The 18,971-nt window shown below is 47.9% G+C and overlaps 2 pseudogenes; one reads left to right on the forward strand and one right to left on the reverse strand.

The window, feature by feature from the left end:
- The first annotated feature begins 253 nt into the window (after nt 1–253).
- Nucleotides 254–1,214, forward strand: LOC136468720 (uncharacterized; annotated as a pseudogene).
- Nucleotides 1,215–8,100: 6,886 nt separating this feature from the next.
- On the reverse strand, nt 8,101–9,247 carry LOC136468721 (uncharacterized; annotated as a pseudogene).
- Between the last annotated feature and the right edge of the window lie 9,724 nt (nt 9,248–18,971).

Below are 18,971 nucleotides of genomic sequence, written 5' to 3' on the forward strand. Positions count from 1 at the left end.
GCCGTGCCTGGGCCAGCACTGTGGGCCAACATTGCGGCCCAGGCACGACATTACAACCGGGCCGTGCCAGGCACGGGCATGATTGGAGTGGGTCGGGCCGTGCTTCTTAGTGTCGTGCCTGGGCCGGTCCGTAGTGCCCATGCCAGATGGCCATCTATAGCGTTGGGCCAGGCTCCTACACGGCGACCTGCACCGGCCGACTAGGATCGGTGCCGTGGGCTGCCGCTGTGTCGGCGCCTCGCATGACAGGTAACGCGCGGGGCCCCTGCTGTTCAACCCGTTCACGGGCCAGGAGATCCCGCTGGGCCCGGAGCTTTACGAGCCCACGCATGAGCCGGCGCCCAAGATCGTCTTCTCGCCGCTCGACTTCACCGCGGTGAGCCTGTGCCGGCCCAACAGGGTCGTCGTGCAGAGGGCGTCCGACGGCCGGTCGCACATCGACGACACGGGCCTGCTCATGGACAGGGACGTCGTCAGTCGACGTGGCGTACAGCGATGACGACGGCAAGGTCTACTGCCTGGCAAAGGACGGCCAGGTGCACGTGCTCCACCTTAGCCGCCGCCGCTCCTGCCGCCGCCGACGAGTGCCACCCATGGAGGTGGGCCCACTACCGAAACTGCCCCGCGGCGCCGCTATCTTCCCTTCACCGTACGACATGATCTCCAAGTTCACGGACACCAAGAACCTGGTGCTCTGCGACGGCGTGCTCTACCAGGTATGGAGGCGGCCCACCGGCGCTGGCAACGCGACCGTCGCCGCGCCGGCAGGAGGAGTCCGGCGGTGGATCCACATCTTTGAAGGCGACGTCTTCGTTCTGAGGTTCGATCCAGGGGACTGGCCACGCAGCCCGTGCTGGAGCGTGGTCGAGGCGAAGGATCTGCGAGGTAACGCTCTGTTCGTCGGCTTGAACGACGCAGCGGTGGTGCGCGGCGAGGGTGTGAGCGCCAACAGCGTTTACTACTGGGACGGCCTGCGCGGGGGAGACTGCAAGGCTGTGGTCTACATCATGGCAACCGGAGCCTCCGGCCGGTGGCCAGCGGTGTCGACCGGAGGCGTGTCGAGCCCCGTGTGGTACTTCTTGCCGGCCGGCGATACCCATCGCGTGGAAGCAGAAGCAACTGAGGTAGAAGACACGTCTGCGGAAGCAACTTCACCCGAACTTGACGAGGAGGAGCTGGATCATAGTGCACATTGTCTCAAAAAAAAACCATGAGCTTGCTCGGTAGGTTAGATTATTCTCTCGTTTATTAATCATTATTATGCTAGTCTCTGAAGTGTAGAGCTACATCGACATATGCCTTTTGTTTACATTTTGCATTAAGAGAAACGATTTAATTCCAATCTATTGTTGGGGGCGAGCATTATATGCGGTTTGAGTTTTTGAGAGGAGAGTTTTTAGGTGGCCCGGTAGGGTTCAATGTGCTTCCTAGGTAGGGCTGGATATCGAGCCAACTCGGCTTGGCTCGGTCTGGCTCGTTAGGATAACAAGCTGGCTCGGCTCAGCTCGTTATGCTAACGCGAGCCAAAAGTCTAGCTCGACTCGGCTCGTTAACTGGCTCAAGCTGACTCGTTTGGCCCGCGAGCCAGAAGGGAAGAAAGAGAAATTAGTAATAAACAACATATAGTTTGTTCACTGATTCATTGATCCATCGTCCATGCACAAGGAAACATACATACACATGGTCTGTTTGTACCGATGAAGTGATGAGGTGTGGTTAATATAAAGTTTTGTCCAATAGATAGGGTTCCTTGCAGTTGGCGACGGTTCAAGCAAATCCAAGTCTACAGATAAACAAATATGCACGTACATACGGTACATGTATGTAACAAAGCAATGTGAGAAGGCCTGCATCAATATTATAAAATAATGAATTATTCAAAATAAAACTAAAAAAATGTCACTAGGATCATATAAAAGAGCTAGCCCCTAAACTCGTATATAGGTTTAATTTTATGAGCCGCTTAATTAAGCGGCAACCTAAATCTATATGTAAGTTCGTGGGCTAGCATACTTGCATTCCTAGATGTTAGGGCGTATTGCACTACTACACAAATGATTTTATAAGACGGTGTCCTTTTATTAACCGAGACGGTCAAAAAATCCAGCCACCTCGAAAATTGCTGGGCGATTAACGAAGGCGGTCATTTTTATTTACGGAGACGGTCAAGAAATGCTCATCTCCAAAAATGATTTTATGGAGGCGGACACCTTAAGACAACCGCCTCAAAAAATGGTCTATTTCCGGAGACGGTCGTTTTAAGGTACCCGTCTCTATAAATCCATTTTCGAAGGCGGGCACACTATAAGGCCCGCTTCTAAAAAAGCCGAGGCCCAACAAGCCTAGGCGAGGCCCGATAGCCGTCTTCATATATATACATGAATTTAGGGTTCATCACTGTCATCTCTCTTCCTCTCACTCACCCTCCTTAGCCGAGCAGCGCCTCCTCTCTCCCTCCCTCCCTCCCACTCCCGCACGCAATACCCCTCCTGCCCCCACATACGAGCCATGGCCGGCGCCACCTCGAGCTCCTCTGCCGCCTGTGGCTTCACCATCTGCGCGGTGCTCCTTGCGACGTCGCTCGTGTGCGCCGCGTGCCTCTTAGACTCCGGGGAGGCACGCTGATGAAAGCAGAACATCCGCATGACCATAACAATGACATCGTCTCTACGACAGTCCGTAGGTCCTCGTCCTCCTTGCCTGGCAACAATACGGTTGCCGGGCTTCATCTTCAGCCTGCCCACATCATCACCGGCCCCAGGGCGGCGGCAGACGGGGTGAGGAGCAGCTCCGACTCGCGCGTCAGGGTGTCTATGAAGTCGTTCGTCGAGAACGCCCTATGAACACGGTTGCTCTCAGGGTGGTAGGCGTACACCTCGTGGCGGCTCGTGGCGAGAAGGATCTCTCCTCCGGGCGAGGAGCCGAGCGGGAGCATGCGGAACCCAGCGTGCAAGGCGTCCCTCATCGGCTGGGGCAGGCTCGCCAAGCTGATGCGGTAGCGCAACGACCACGGCGACGTCGTCGAGCCGGCAGCCGTCAAAGTCCAGAGCTCGTACTGTCCCACGGTGAGGCTAGTGTCTGTTGGCGTTAAGCCTGACAAGAATGTTCACTGAAGGTTCATTCAGAAAGATTCAGAGCAAGGGAGTGGAGCTGAGGCGGGAAAGTTCAGTTTGAAACTTGGACGCCGGAGCGGGAGTGGTGACCGCGCCCACAACTTCGACAGTTTCTGAAGAATGTGTTTTCCAGTGAATTGTATCCATGTTTAAGGGTTTATTTTGTAAAAGTGTGGTGTTATTAGCTCCATGTATTAGGAGTGGATGTATTAAGAGGTGATGTGATTACTCTATAAGCAGGTTAGGTATCCTGTATCGTGAACACTTGAAAGTGAAAAGGGGCACTGTCACCCTGTCGTCATTGTGACGGTTGTCCGAGCTTTCTTGCGATCTTGTTCTTGTTCGTGTGATCTAGCCACATACAGCGGTTGATTGTGATCTGGGACTAACATCTAGTATTAGAGCCTCAATCAATTGCGGAGCCACTCTAGATCTTAGCCATGTCGATTGTTGCCAGCGGCAGCGGGAGCGGGGAAGCGCATCAAGAAATGCGTCAAGTGTATCCATCTCTGACAAGCTCGAACTACACCAGTTGGTGTATTCGCGTTCAGGCAATTATGGAGGATCGGGAGGAGTGGGAGATTGTGGAGCCGGATCCGGAGGTGGCGGCGCCAACCGCGGCGGAGGCGGCGAAGCTGACCGCGAAGGACAAGAAGATCAAGGCGCACCTTCTTCAGTGTATACCCGACGACATTCTAATGCAAGTTGCAAAGAAGAAGACGGGGAAGGAGGTGTGGGACTCCCTAAAGGCTCGGTTTGTCGGCGCAGATCGTGTCAGAGACGCGCGACTACAGACGCTGAAAAGCGAATTCGACGCGCTCCGGATGAAGGAGAATGATCCGCTTGACCAAGTTGTGGGAAAACTGACATCACTATCAGTTAGATGCAGCAGCTTGGGGGGAGCATCGGCGACGCAGATCTGGTCAAGAAGCTGTTCGACATCGTCCCGGAACGGTACCTCACCGTGGTGGCTGGGATCGAGCAGTTTTACGACCTGAAGACCTTGGCGTTCGATGAGGCGGTTGGACGGTTGAAAGCGTTTGAAGAGCGCACGTGTCATGGCAGTGGGAGTGCACGATCGGAGAGTGGGCAAGTATTGCTCACACAGGCCGAGTGGGAAGCCAGGCAGAGGAACGCGGGAGGCGATTCCTCAAGCAAAGGTAGGAAGAGTGATGGTGGATGGCGTGGCCGAGGTCGAGGTCGTGGTGGTGGACGCAGCGGCCGAGGCAGCAGTGGTGACACCGGGAAGGATGGCACTGCAAAACGTGACAAGAGTCATGTCAAATGCTTTAAGTGTCATGACTATGGACACTATGCAAATAGATGTCCAGGGGAGAAGAAGAAGGAGGAGGCACATTTGGTGAAGGCTGCAGAGAAGGAGCCAACTGTTTTGCTGGCTGAGACTGTTTTGTCGAACCAGCTACAGTACTCTTCAGAGAGGCAGATTCAGACAGTGCTTCTGAATGAGGTGAAGATAGTACCTGAGCTACATTTGACTGATGAGGGTGTACCTTCAGGCAATGTATGGTTTCTTGACAATGGAGCTAGCAACCATATGACTGGTGATGTGCAGAAATTCAAGGAGTTAGATCATGCTGTTCTTGGCAAGGTGAGATTTGGTGATGATTCTACAGTAGAAATTCAGGGAAGGGGTACAGTTGTTTTCCAAGGGAAACATGGTGATCATTGGGTGCTTTCTGATGTTTACTATATACCCAAGCTTAGAAGTAATCTTGTTAGCCTTGGACAATTGACTGAAACTGGTCATAGAATTACTCTTGATGATGATGAATTAGAAGTGTGTGATAAACAGTCAGATAGAATGATCATGAGGGTTTCTAGAACACAAAACAGACTGTACAAGATTGATCTGAAAACTGTAGAAACTAGTTGTCTGATTGCAGACATTGGGAACCAGGCCTGGCTTTGGCATGGAAGATTGGGGCATGTGAATTTTAGAGCAATGAAACAATTGGTGAACAGGGAAATGGCTACTGGTGTACCTGTGATAGAACATCCTGAACAGGTCTGTAGTGATTGTCTTATAGCTAAGCAAACAAGACAACCATTTCCAAAGTCAGCACAATGGCATGCAACAGAGAAGCTGTCTTTGGTGTATGTGGATTTGTGTGGACCAATTGTACCAGCAACAGCAGGTGGCAACAAATACTTTATGTTGTTGGTGGATGACTACTCTAGGTGGATGCATGTCTTTCTGCTCAAGAGCAAAGATCAAGCTGTGGAAGCTTTTGTCAAGTACAAAGCAGAAGTGGAAAACTTCAGTAATTGCAAGATCAAGACCCTCAGGTCTGACAGAGGAGGGGAATTCCTTGGTGGAATGTTTGCAGGTGTATGTGAACAGGCAGGGATCAAAAGGCAGCTCACAGCCCCATACACACCACAACAAAATGGAGTGGTGGAGAGGAGGAACAGGACTGTGATGGAAATGACCAGGGCATTGCTGAAAAGCATGAGTGTACCAGGAAAGTTTTGGGGTGAGGCAGTGAGGCATGCAGTGTATTTGTTGAACAGGTTGCCAACAAAAGTGCTAGGTGATGTCACTCCTTATGAATCCTGGACAGGAAGAAAACCATCTCTTGGGCATCTGAAGGTGTTTGGTTGCACAAGTCATGCAAGATTTAGTGCACCACATCTGAAAAAACTAGATGATAGAAGCAAGGCACTTGTATACTTTGGAGTTGAGGAAGGCTCCAAAGCACATAGGCTATATGATCCTGACACTAACAAGATTATTGTCAGTAGGGATGTAGTCTTTGAGGAGGGAACAGTGTGGAAATGGGACTCAGCTGATAGATCAATGAGTTCACCTGAGTTTGTTGTTGAGATTGACACTGAATTAGGGAGTTTTCCTGTTGGTGGAAATGGCTGGGTTGATGATGTTATTTCAGTTGAGACAGAGATAGAAAATGTAGGTGAAAGTTTAGTTCCAGAACCAAACCTGCCACAGTCTCCTGTTTTAGGTCTAGGACAGTTGAATGCAGCAGGTTCAGAACCAGTTACACCACAGAATGACATCTCTAATGGAGAAGCCCTCTCACCCAACTCTGGGAGCAGCAGTGAGCCTCTAAGATTCAGAAGTCTGAATGAAGTCTATGATGATACTATTGAAATTGAATTAGCAGATTCAGAAGAGGAGTTGGAGGATGCAGAAGTGCAAGCTTTGCTGGTTGAGACAGGTGAGCCCACTTGTTACAGAGAGGCAGCAAATCATCAAGAATGGCAAGATGCTATGAATAAGGAGATGGAATCTATAGAGAAAAATAACACATGGGAGCTGGTTAAGCTACCTGTTGGGAAGAAACCTATTGGCTTGAAATGGGTTTACAAATTAAAAAGAAACTCTGATGGTGAGGTGGTGAAACACAAGGCCAGACTAGTTGCCAAAGGGTATGTGCAAAAGCATGGGGTGGACTTTGAAGAAGTGTTTGCACCTGTGGCCAGGTTAGACACAGTGAGGTTCATGCTAGCATTGGCAGCTAATCTTGGGTGGAAAGTTCATCATCTGGAGAGTTGGAGGAAGAAGTCTATGTTTCACAACCTGAGGGCTATGTTGTGAAAGGAAAAGAGCAGTCTGTGTTCAGATTGAGCAAGGCTCTTTATGGACTCAAGCAAGCACCTAGGGCTTGGAATGTCAAGTTGGACAAGGGCCTGAAAAAGCTAGGTTTCAGCAGGTATCTTAGTGAGCAGGCAGTTTACACCAGAGGAGAAGGAGCAAATGCAGTCATCCTGGGAGTCTATGTAGATGATTTAATAGTGACAGGAGGAAATCCAAACAATGTCAAGACATTCAAGAATGAAATGATGACTAAATTTGAGATGATAGATTTGGGTCTGTTGTCTTACTACTTGGGAATAGAAGTTGATCAGAGAAGTGAATACATCACTGTCAGGCAGTCAGGTTATGCTAGGAAGGTCCTTGGACAATTTGGTATGCAAGAATGCAACTCTACTAGAGTTCCTATGGATCCTGGATGCAAACTTGATGCTGATAAACAAGGTGTACCAGTGGATTCAACTGAGTACAGGAAAATGATTGGGCGTCTCAGATACCTACTACACACCAGACCAGACCTCTCCTACTTTGTTGGTGTTGCTAGTAGATTCATGGAGAAGCCTACAGTGATGCATGTGAAAGTTGTAAAACAGATCCTGAGATATTTGCATGGGACCTTGAACTTTGGACTTGTGTATGTGCAAGGAGGGAGTGCAGGTCAGTTGGTGGGCTACACTGATAGTGACCATGGATCTGATGTGATGCAGAGGAGAAGTACAGGTGGAATGACATTCTACTTGGGAGAAAATCTGATCACATGGAATTCCTACAAGCAAAAGACAATGTCTTTGTCATCATGTGAATCTGAATTCAAAGCAGCAACAGCAGCAGCTCAGCAAGCATTATGGCTGAGGAATTTGTTCAGTGAGGTGATGAAGCAAAAGCCAGCAGTTGTAACTCTCTTTGTTGATAACAACTCAGCTATTGCTCTTATGAAGAATGCAGTGTTTCATGGGAGAAGCAAGCACATAGATATCAAGTATCACTTTATAAGAGAGTGCATAGAGGGAGGACAAATCATAGTGAAGAGAGTGGGAACGAATGAGCAGAAGGCTGATGCATTAACCAAGCCACTGCCAATGGCAAAATTGACAGTGATGATCCATTTGCTTGGTGTGAGAGACCTTGGACTTTGTCAGGCTTAGGGGGGAGCATGTTGGCGTTAAGCCTGACAAGAATGTTCACTGAAGGTTCATTCAGAAAGATTCAGAGCAAGGGAGTGGAGCTGAGGCGGGAAAGTTCAGTTTGAAACTTGGACGTCGGAGCGGGAGTGGTGACCGCGCCCACGACTTCGACAGTTTCTGAAGAATGTGTTTTCCAGTGAATTGTATCCATGTTTAAGGGTTTATTTTGTAAAAGTGTGGTGTTATTAGCTCCATGTATTAGGAGTGGATGTATTAAGAGGTGATGTGATTACTCTGTAAGTAGGTTAGGTATCCTGTATCGTGAACACTTGAAAGTGAAAAGGGGCACTGTCACCCTGTCGTCATTGTGACGGTTGTCCGAGCTTTCTTGCGATCTTGTTCTTGTTCGTGTGATCCAGCCACATACAGCGGTTGATTGTGATCTGGGACTAACAGTGTCCACCACGGCGCACAGAAAGCCGTCGAGGTCGGCGAGATGGAAGGCGTAGCGCGCCCGTTCTTCCGGCGGGTGTATCCACCCGAACTGCTTGGTATCCACGGAGAGCGACAGGATGGTGGGCTCCGGCGTTCCGAACAAGTTGGCTTCGGGGTCATCAAAGTTCATCGCAGTGTTCATGTGCCAGTACATGTGCAAGTAGAAATACCCGTCCACAGACACCGGGGGCCGGCTACAGAGACCCTTGGGCGCGTGCGGCGGCACTTGTCCAGCGCAGGGGCGCCATCCGCCGGACCTCAGGCCGTACACCTCGCAGTGCGGCTGCTTGTTCCGGTCCTCGAAGAGCCTGACCACCTTGTGCTCGTTGGCCGCCGGGTCGAAGCCGAGCCCGGTGCTCGAGAGCACGTAGGGACCGTGGGGGATCACTCTCCTAGCCCATGGGCAGAGGGGCAGGGAGATGTGCTCTCCCGTGGAGAGGTTGCAGACGTGGTACGCGGACACGCTGGGCTGGAAAGAAGAGGGTGAGCCCGCGGCAGGGCTTGGTGCCAGACATGACCAGGCCGTCGGCGCGCACAGACTGGGCGCGCATGTCGTCCACATCCACGGTCACGAGCTCACGGGCTGACGAGCCGTTCTGCTGTGCGGTTGACGTAAGCACTGAGGAGTAGAAAGACGTGGTGGTAGAGCCTGCGGCGGTGGGCGTGAAGAAAACGATCTCCGGCGGCGGCTGGGCAGCAGCGGCTCTGACGGCTTGGTGCGCCCGGACGAAGTGATCGGAGGTGAGCGCGACGCACCACTCTCGGCAGACCGCCCGCGCCCGGAAGCGAACGATGGCAGCGGCCGGGACGCGCGCCAGAATGTGTTCGAAGATCACTTCGTTGGGTAGAAACGGCGGCACCACCGGCGCCCGCGCCTCTTGAACGTGCCGAGACCTTTTGGACGGTCGTGGCGGCGCCGGCGCCACTTCGGATTCCGGCATGGTGGTCAGCTGGTGGATCGATCGTTTTCCTTGTCTTTGACTCGATTTTGTAGATAAGACCAGAAGAGTTGGATTCCATCCATCTCTATATATATGCGCAGGTTGCGCTTTGATTAGAACTTGTGACGACGCGCCGCTCGGAACCGTAAGGCTTAGTTTGGGGACGCGGGCCAGATTTGCCCTGGGTAGCAAACCCCCGACGGGGATTTAAGCGGCTGGTCGTATCCCCGGGAGCCGTTTGGAAGCAAACGCCAAAGTACCGTCGCTCCCCCTTCCCTGTCGCCATTTGAAAGCCAGGCCGAAGTAACCCGGATGAACGTACAAACTTGTATATCTGTAAATTTCACATGCACAATGTTCCCAAACTCCAAATAAACACTAAAAACACAGTTCAAAAAATATTCTGAAAACAAAAAACAAAGGATTAAAAAATAACAATTAAAATATATTTCCTTAATCAAACTTCATACATTCTATGAGACTCAAACGTCCATAACTGTTAAATATCTTCTTGATAAACTGATGAGTATCATCTCAGCCAATATATGCATCTTTGTTCCTAATTCAATGCTAACTTAAGTAGGTAGCACAAACTTTAATATTATACAAACAAATTTGCAAATTATTCTCAACAACTGCACGTGTCTTTAGGACCTCCAGTTTCAAATGCCAATATGCTCATGACCTTGTGGTATGCTGCATGCTGCAAACTAGTAAGAAATTGTTAGTGGAAGGCAGGCAAATTGACAGTCTACACATGTGTGATATTCAACAAATGTCAATCCAATATCAGAACACATAAAAAATGTTAAAGAGAACTTGAACCAGGCAGTGCAATTAGATGTCAGAACTTGGACCATATTATGATGAAATCTTTACAACACAATGCCGTTGTTCAGGGTAATTTTTCAGATGATAGCACAAGGGAGTTAACCATGATGCACAGACTCTAGATTGGTTATTTAACTCGATTCATCCTTTATATACATGATCCACTGGCTACCAGGAGTCCAGAACATTAATGTATCAATGCCTTTGCTTACATAGATAGCTGAATGCGAGGTGGAGACATGTTTGTATTACACACTTTTCACTAATCTATCATGTATAATCTATCACACTAAACACGCAAGACAAAAATAATATTATTAATTAAGCTAAAAATGAATAGTGACCAATCATTGTTAAATTAATCTGTCCTGTTAATGCGGAGATCTGAGCAAGTAAACAAAACAAGAAGCCATACTGACATCATATACCACCAAGGTATTCTTTGCACATCGATGAAAGCATCCTTGACAAGAAAAAAACATGTTTCTTAGCTAGCTAGCAAGAAAGAAGAGGAGCCATTTATATTTATATTATATAGATTGATAGAACATATGCATTTGCACTTTTGCGGATATATACACTCAGTCTGTCAGACGGATCAATCTATGGATGATGCACCATGTATGGAAGAAAGATACCCAGCAACCTAAAGTGCGAGTCGGGCACTAGGACATCATGCACAAGTTCACTGAGGTTGGAGTTCTTGCTCCCAGTGGTTCTTTGGAGAGCAAGGGACAGACATCCTTGGGAACAAAATTATACTAAAAAATCAGGAACACATAACTCTTCATACCACTATTATATTCTCAGAAATTTAGCAGCTTGCACACTGAAAATTATTTAGCAGCGTGCACACTCTGTACATCCTTTTTTAAAATAATCGATTATTCAATCGTGTCACTAACATCAGCATTACAGAGCTTCCTAACATCAATCTTTCCACCAGAGACAACATGTATTTTTCATAAAAATAATGTATTTTGGGAGAAAGTACCATGGCTGAATTTGATCAAAGTAAAGAATGATGCCCTCTCAATCTTTTGGTGAGTTGACTTTGTGTATCCTTGGTAGATCTAGCGGCTACAATTTGTTTTTATTATTTCATCTACAAAAATATGAAAGAGATGAAATGCAGTCTACTCCTAGCTTATTATTGATCGTTTCCAATCTGCCAGCAGAATTATTATTCTTACAAGCTACTGAATTAACAGCTAGACTAAGAATAATGTTACTAAAAACTGTTAGGCATATGAAACGAAACAAAGTAAGTTAGCTAATTACTACGGCGCTGTAATAGTAACTTCCGGCAGTGTAAGAATCTCTTAATCTGACACCAACATCCAACAGCCCTAGATCAAAACCCCAGAACTAGCTAGTTCCAACAAAACCAAATAAACTTATAACTTCTGAATGTACCAGCATAGGTAGCATTTCGCATGCAAGGAATCAAGAAGCAGCACACTGCACACCATACATTAGATCTGGATCTTGGAGCTGGCCTGGATGGATATTGATGCTGAGATGGAGGTGGCGGCGGTCACGTGTTGACGGAGAGGGGGACCGCGGCAGTCGCGTATTGAGGGAGAGGCAGCGGAGATGAGGTGAGGAAGGCCGTGGAGGCGGCGGCGACGACGAGGCTCGAGGATGGCGGCAGCGGCAGCGGCAGGAAGCGAGGACGGAGTCGACCGCGGCGGGGCGAGCACAACGTCGATGGGCTGAGGACCGTGATGGCAGAGGCGGTGTCGGGACGAGGACAGCTTGCGGCGGCGGGGTGCTTTCGTCGCACGTGTCGCCTTGCTCGGGGAAAAGCCGCCCGGACCTAGGCGTGCGGGAGGAGCCGCCCCGGGGAAAAGACAGGGCTCGGGCTGAGCTCCCCCTCCGCGTGGGCTTCCAAATGCAGGGGAATCTGGCCCGTGGCTGAGTTCCAGGCGGGGCTTCTCGCCCAGGGAAAAGGCCGGGGTATCCACGAGGTTCGCGGCTTCCAAACGAAGCCTAACGGATTTGCGGCCCCACGGGGAATTTGTTTTCTCCATTTGGCCCGAAGGAAAAAGAGTGCATTTGGTTCAAAGGGAAAAAGGGACGGCTTCCATCGTGATCAAGGAACCAAAAGGATCGGTATATTTTTATCTCAAAAAACTAGAAAATATAGTCGGTGACTTGGTGTTGCAACAGGAGAAAACCCCTAACATGTCCAAGCCCAATAAAATAGAATACCACTTTTTTATGGGCAAAATAGTTATAAGCAATAATATTTATTTGCATATATTTAAAACAATGCTCTAAAACTATAGAATTACTCCATAACTTAAATTTAGACCTTGTTAGATATTGCTTATATTTAATTGGATTACCTATCGTGGGCTGCGAGAATTACGCCAAACACCCTATGACGAGGATGAATCTTGCGACCGCCCATGACCCATCCACTGTGAAATTGAATTGAGACATTTTGCGCGCGCGCGCGCGCACACACACACACATATATATATATATATATATATATATATATATATATATATATATATATATATATATATATATATTGCGGCTTCTTGGTTGTGATTCTGCGTCCGCACTGCACCTTTGTTTGACCCAAAAAAAAACTTTCTGTAATGATTCTAATACAGCCCAATAAAAAAACACAAAAACATTTTCGCGAACCAGGCTAAATTCGGTCTTAACCCAGTAAAACACGTGTGTGAAAACAGATCTTAGGTTCAAAAAACGAGACCTAGCCACAAAATTTGCTGTAGCATGTTGTTAGTACCATTTACCGTCACACTTTTTTTTTACTAATTCCTACTTATAGTTAGATAGTTATTATGCTTAATTTCTATACCACACCATCAACTAATGCTGAAGAGTGAAGACTAATGATTTTTATAAGCTTTTCTTTTGTATCTATGCTGCAAACTCAGGTTTACAAAATATGCACTTTACTGAAGCTCCGGAAAAGCAAGAATCTCTGTTACGAGAGTAACGAAATTTTAGCTACTATCAGATGAGGTGAACACGTGCGAGCTAGGCACTAATAATAAACGGAAATACTGTACTAAAATCGACCGTACACGACGAAAGCATGAGTTCAGATTCTTGCACGTCCAAAAACGCAAAGTTTATTGCGCTACCAGTCGCGCGACCCTGTCGCCAAAGGCCTGGTGGTCCTGGCATGTACATGCGCAGGCAGTAACGGCAGCCCAAATACAAAAATAAAAAGAAAGCTTTCATGGGCCGATGGCCTGCCTCAGCGCTGCGGAAAATTTTAAGCTACGTACGTCACGTCCCTGCCACAGGCGTCCGCTTTGCCCAGCCACTGCACTGCTCGCCTGTGCAGCTCTGGTTTAATATTTTATCCGGTTATTTTAGTTTCAGTATTTTTTCATTTGGTATACTTGTTTCAGTTTCATTATTTCATTATTTTATTGTTTCTTTTTAATCTCTTGTTGGCCTAGAGGGGGTGAATAGGCATGTCAAAACAAACACTCAATTTTTTTTTATCAAATTCACCCTGCCACACTGCCGTCCACTCAAACTTTTATTAAATTCACCCCGCGGCACTGCCGCTCTGAAGGATGGCACTGCCGGGCTAGAACAGCGGCACTGTCGCACGTGCAGACAACTTCGAGTCACAGTTCAAAATCCGTGAACGAAAACTTAGATCGGAAAAATTTCCTAGCTTACTGGGTGGTGTACTTCCCTGATGAATCCGGCGGCCGACAGTTTTGCTATCTCCTCACTGATGGCCCTGCGCTTTTCCTCGTCGAAGCGGCGCAGGCGTTGCTTCACCGGCTTGGAGCCTGGATGGATTTTCAAGGTATGCTCGGCGACCTCCCTCGGAATGCCTGACATATCCGAGGGTTTCCACGCAAATATGTCGTTGTTGTCGCAGAGGAAGTCGATGAGCGTGGTTTCCTATTTGGAGGAGAGCGTGGTACCAATGCGTACCGTTTTACCCTCGGAGTTGCTAGGATCTATGAGGACCTCCTTGGAGCCTTCTGCCGATTCGAACGACCCGGTCGACTTCTTTGCGTCGGGCGCTCCTTCGGTGACCTCCTCCTTGAGGGAGGCGAGTTCCCCGGAGGCGACGATTGTCGTGGCGTGGCCACAGCACTCAACCTCGCACTCGCAGGCGCGCTGGAAGGAGGTGCCGACGGTGATGACCCCGTGGGGGCCCGACATCTTCAGCTTGAGGTACGTGTAGTTGGGGATGGCCATGAACTTCACGTAGCATAGACGTCCCAGGATGACATGGAAGGTTCTGGGGAACCCAACCACCTCGAAGGTGAGGGTCTCAGTCCTGTAATTGAACTGATCCCTGTCGGTGCGGGACCCATGGGATACCCCGCAAGGAAGGAAGAAGATCTAGTCTAACTAGGATTCTTCCCCTGTAATCTTAGTAGTAGTATTATTCTATAATCCTACTAGGAACTCTCATTGTAAACTGACTAGGATTCTGACCTCCAGACTATATAAAGGAGGGCAGGGTTCCTAGATAGGAGACTGGAGACTTTTACGACACAACACTTTACAATTAATCCAACGCAAAGGCTAACGCCGACTGGACGTAGGGCTATTACTTGATCAAAGATCGAGGGCCCGAACCAGGATAAATCGACTGTCTGTTGCGTTTACCGTCGAGTTCTGCATACGCTGAAGCCCGAACATACTGCCTCGGGGACCCCCGTGGCAGGCTATCGATGGTCAAACATCGACAGCTGACGCGCTAGGTAGGGGCTTTCGGCGACTTTGCATCTGAGAGCTCGATGGACCTCGACAACATGATCTTCTCAAAGGGATCAACCTTCATCTTCGGTTCGTGGATCTGCGAGGTAGGCGACGATGGCAAGCTCCAAGGCCGTCTCCTCGAAGATTCAGATCATCATCAGGACTTTTCCATTTCGGCGACAACGACAGATCAGCTTGCCGGAAGATTCACGTAGCTCATGATGTCCAATCCAACTCAGATTTTGCGACTTCACGCATCCGATTCAAACTCAAGTTCCGCTTCCGAGACAGAGTCTTATCCGAGTTCTTTCAGAAAACCGAGTTCTTTTCTGACAAAGCTCCAGAACACGACGGCAACCTATCAAGAATACTACTCAGAGTACACTCAGAGTACTTTAAAGAAGTCAGGTCCTCTTCCGTTCGGACTCCACAACATGGCAACGTCTTATCAGACACGGCCCGAAGGATCCACCAATCTGGTGCTTAGAATGCCACTGAAAGGAGCCCAGGAAGGTCTCGTCTTAACTATAACATCTCAAGACTACATCGTCCACTGGCCAGGTTCCATTCCTGAGGATAGCGGCACTCAACTAGTCGACAACGCGACAACAACAGCTCTACCCTACCAAGAAGGAGACTCGATCTGTGACCTTGAAGCCTCTACTGAAGTTATCAACAACTCTGGCAGTACGGAAACCAAAGACGATGACAGAACAACTCACGCTAGAGAAGTATTCATGATTCGCCGTCCTCAATCACCATTGGTCCCCCCAGAAGCACCCGACATCAGGTCTTCAGATGAATCTGAATCCAACATATCACCATTTATCCAGGGGCACGATGGTGAGACTGAGAGTCAGAGGCAAGCCAGAGATAGAAAAAACAAATTGAAACAAGGACGTCAACGCTGTGCTAAGCAGCGAAAGAAAACTTGGATCAAATATGAGTCAGACCTAGCCGAGTACAATAGAAGAAAATCAGAGCGAGAGGTCGAAGAAGGACGAGCAGCGAATACACCCTACGATAAGATCCAAGAAGCATTAGAAGAACTTAGGGCGACTTCACATCCCAATGAAAAATAAGAACAGCTTCGGGACTTCCTCCGATCAACAGTCCTAAGGATGCACGACGGAAGGGCCCGCTCAAGACTACCTGATAGGTCAACATCTCATGAGCAGGAAGATCAAAATAAAAGAAAGTCCGCTTTCGAGAGACTTGGACCAAGTGGAAGTCACAACAGAGAAAGTAGAAGAAATCATAGTCAAAACGACCGAGTCGAACAACCAAGAAAGGCTAGAAGCAAAGCACCTACTCAGACAGCCACGCAAAACTACTCTCACCAAGACAACATTTGGCAAGAGGGGGCGCTGAATCAGAATATACAGAAGCTAGAACGCACGATAGATTCCCCTGTTTTGCAAATAGACTTGCCTCAATATGACTGCCTCACAAGTTCAAGCCGTCCAACCACTCCAAGTATGATGGCAAGACCGAACCAAGGCAGTGGCTCAGGATTTATTCGCAATCGATTGAATTGGCCGGAGGGGACGATGGCATCAAGACCTTGTTCTTTCCCATGGCCCTAGAAACCATGCCCCTTCAGTGGTTTGACAAATTGAATCCAGGATCAATCAGAAATTGGGAAGACTTGCAAAGAGCTTTCTGTGAAAATTTCACGGGTATCATTACACACCCAATCACCCACGTAGAGTTAAAAGGACGCAAGCAGAAAGGAGGTGAAAGTCTCAGAAATTACTATCGACGATTTGGCGAACTACGAGCTCAAGTACATGACATCACCCAACGAGAAGTAATCAAAGCTTTCTCTCATGGAATCATGTCTCGGTGGCAATTTCAAGACTTCTGTAAAGAAAACCCAAGAAACAATGAAGAATTCAGACGAACAGTGGAAAAGATGATTACTGTAGAGGAAAAAACACGAGAAAGATTCCCGGATAGAAACAACCGAGACAACCTGGACAGGCAAAATCATCGAAACAACAGACAACAGGAAAGAAAACGTGGACCAGACAACACCGTAGCAGTGACTGACAAATCAAGGAAGTTTTCCAAGCCCAAAAGATATGACGACATTGAAAACATGTGTTGCCCCTTGCACCCCAAAGGAAATCACACCATCGGAGATTGCTACACCTTCAAAGATCGATACACAAGGAAAGATAGTAAGGAGAATACCAAAGAAGGCAATCAGAAAAAAGAAGATGACAACCACGAAGACAAGGGATTCCAAAAATCCAAGGGGACAGTAGCAGTAATCTTTGCCGGGGTTCTAGATTCTAGAAGCAAACATCAAGAAAAGCTAGCATTACGAACCATCATGGCAGCAGAACCTGCTACACCAAGATATCTCAATTGGTCACAATATCTAATCCAATTTTCAAGAGAAGACCAATGGACTAGCGTAGGAAACGCAGGCCATTACCCACTAGTTCTAGATCCAACTATTGCCGGTATGACTGTTACGAAAGTACTAATCGACGGGGGAGCTGGACTCAATATCATTTTTTCAGAAACTCTAAGGAAGATGGGACTACAACTCACCGGGATGATTACACCAACAAGCACGCCTTTTTATGGCATAGTACCCGGCAAGGCAGCAATGCCACTTGGACAAATCACTCTACCAGTTACTTTTGGGACTCCCTCAAACTACCGTACAGAGTTCATCAAGTTTGAAGTCGCGGACTTCGATTCATCATATCATGCAATCCTCGAGCGACCAGCACTAGCAAAATTCATGGCAATACCGCATTATCCATACCTGTTGCTTAAGAATGTATGAAGTTCAGGCTATCCAAATTGCATCAAAGGCACAGGCCACCGATGGAAGAAAAGAAATAGCCAGAAGAGCTCATGATACCAGCTAAAAAACCCAGCATCCTAGCACCTCCGAAAGAAGCCGACGTCAAGCAAATTGACCTGGGCACCGGTGATCCCTCCAAGACGGCAACCATCAGCTCCCACCTCTCGGCAAAATAGGAACTCGCGCTCACCAACTTTCTTTGGGACAACAAAGATATCTTCGCTTGGAAGCCGGCCGACATGCCAAGGGTTCCAAGAGAGTTGGCTGAGCACAGAATTGATATCAATGAAGGCTCCAAGCCTATGAAGCAACGACTACGACGATTCTCACCCGACAAGAAGGCAGCAATTAAAAAGGAAATTACAAAACTAATGGCAGCCGGATTCGTCAGAGAAATCCTCCATCCAGATTGGCTAGCAAATCCAGTTTTGGTACACAAAAAGAATACGAACGAGTGGCACATATGTGTCGACTACACAGATCTCAACAAACACTGCCCGAAAGATCCGTTCGGGCTACCATGCATTGATCAGATAGTTGATTCAACAGCAGGATCTGCCCTATTATCCTTCCTTGATTGCTATTCAGGATATCACCAGATCGCATTAAAGGAACAAGACCAGAGCAAGACATCTTTCATCACTCCATTCGGTGCCTACTACTACAAAACCATGTCATTTGGACTAAAAAATGCTGGTGCCACCTACCAAAGAGCTATCCAGACGTGCCTCGGTGATCAGATTGGCGAAAACGTAGAAGCATACGTGGATGACGTAGTAGTAAAGACAAAGAACCTGGATACACTAATTGAAGACTTAAAGCAAACCTTCGAAAACCTAAAAAGATGGAGGTGGAAATTGAACCCAAATAAGTGTGTATACGGAGTTCCTTCGGGACAACTACTCGGATTCTTAGTCAGTCATCGCGGAATCGAAGCAAGCGCCAAGCAGATTCGAGCCATAACAGAGATGGGCCCTCCTAGAAGTGTCAAAGATGTGCAGAAACTAACAGGCTGTATGGCGGCCCTCAATCGTTTCATATCAAGACTGGGCGAAAAAGGGTTACCTTTCTTTAAATTGCTAAAGAAGATAGACAAGTTCGAGTGGACAGAAGAAGCCAACGAAGCTTTCAAGAAGCTCAAGGCATACCTCACCAGTTCTCACACTTCTGAAGAAATATGAAGACATGATGCTGTACATTGCGGCAACTTCTACTGTGATCAGCACTGCGATTGTCATAGAAAGAGAAGAAGAAGGACGTGTATATAAAGTACAATGCCCCGTATACTACATCAGTGAAGTACTGACAGAATAAAAAATCCGGTACCCGCATGTGCAAAAACTA

This window comes from Miscanthus floridulus, chromosome 8, assembly GCF_019320115.1.
Source record: "Miscanthus floridulus cultivar M001 chromosome 8, ASM1932011v1, whole genome shotgun sequence".
In the NCBI taxonomy this organism is placed as follows: Eukaryota; Viridiplantae; Streptophyta; class Magnoliopsida; order Poales; family Poaceae; genus Miscanthus; species Miscanthus floridulus.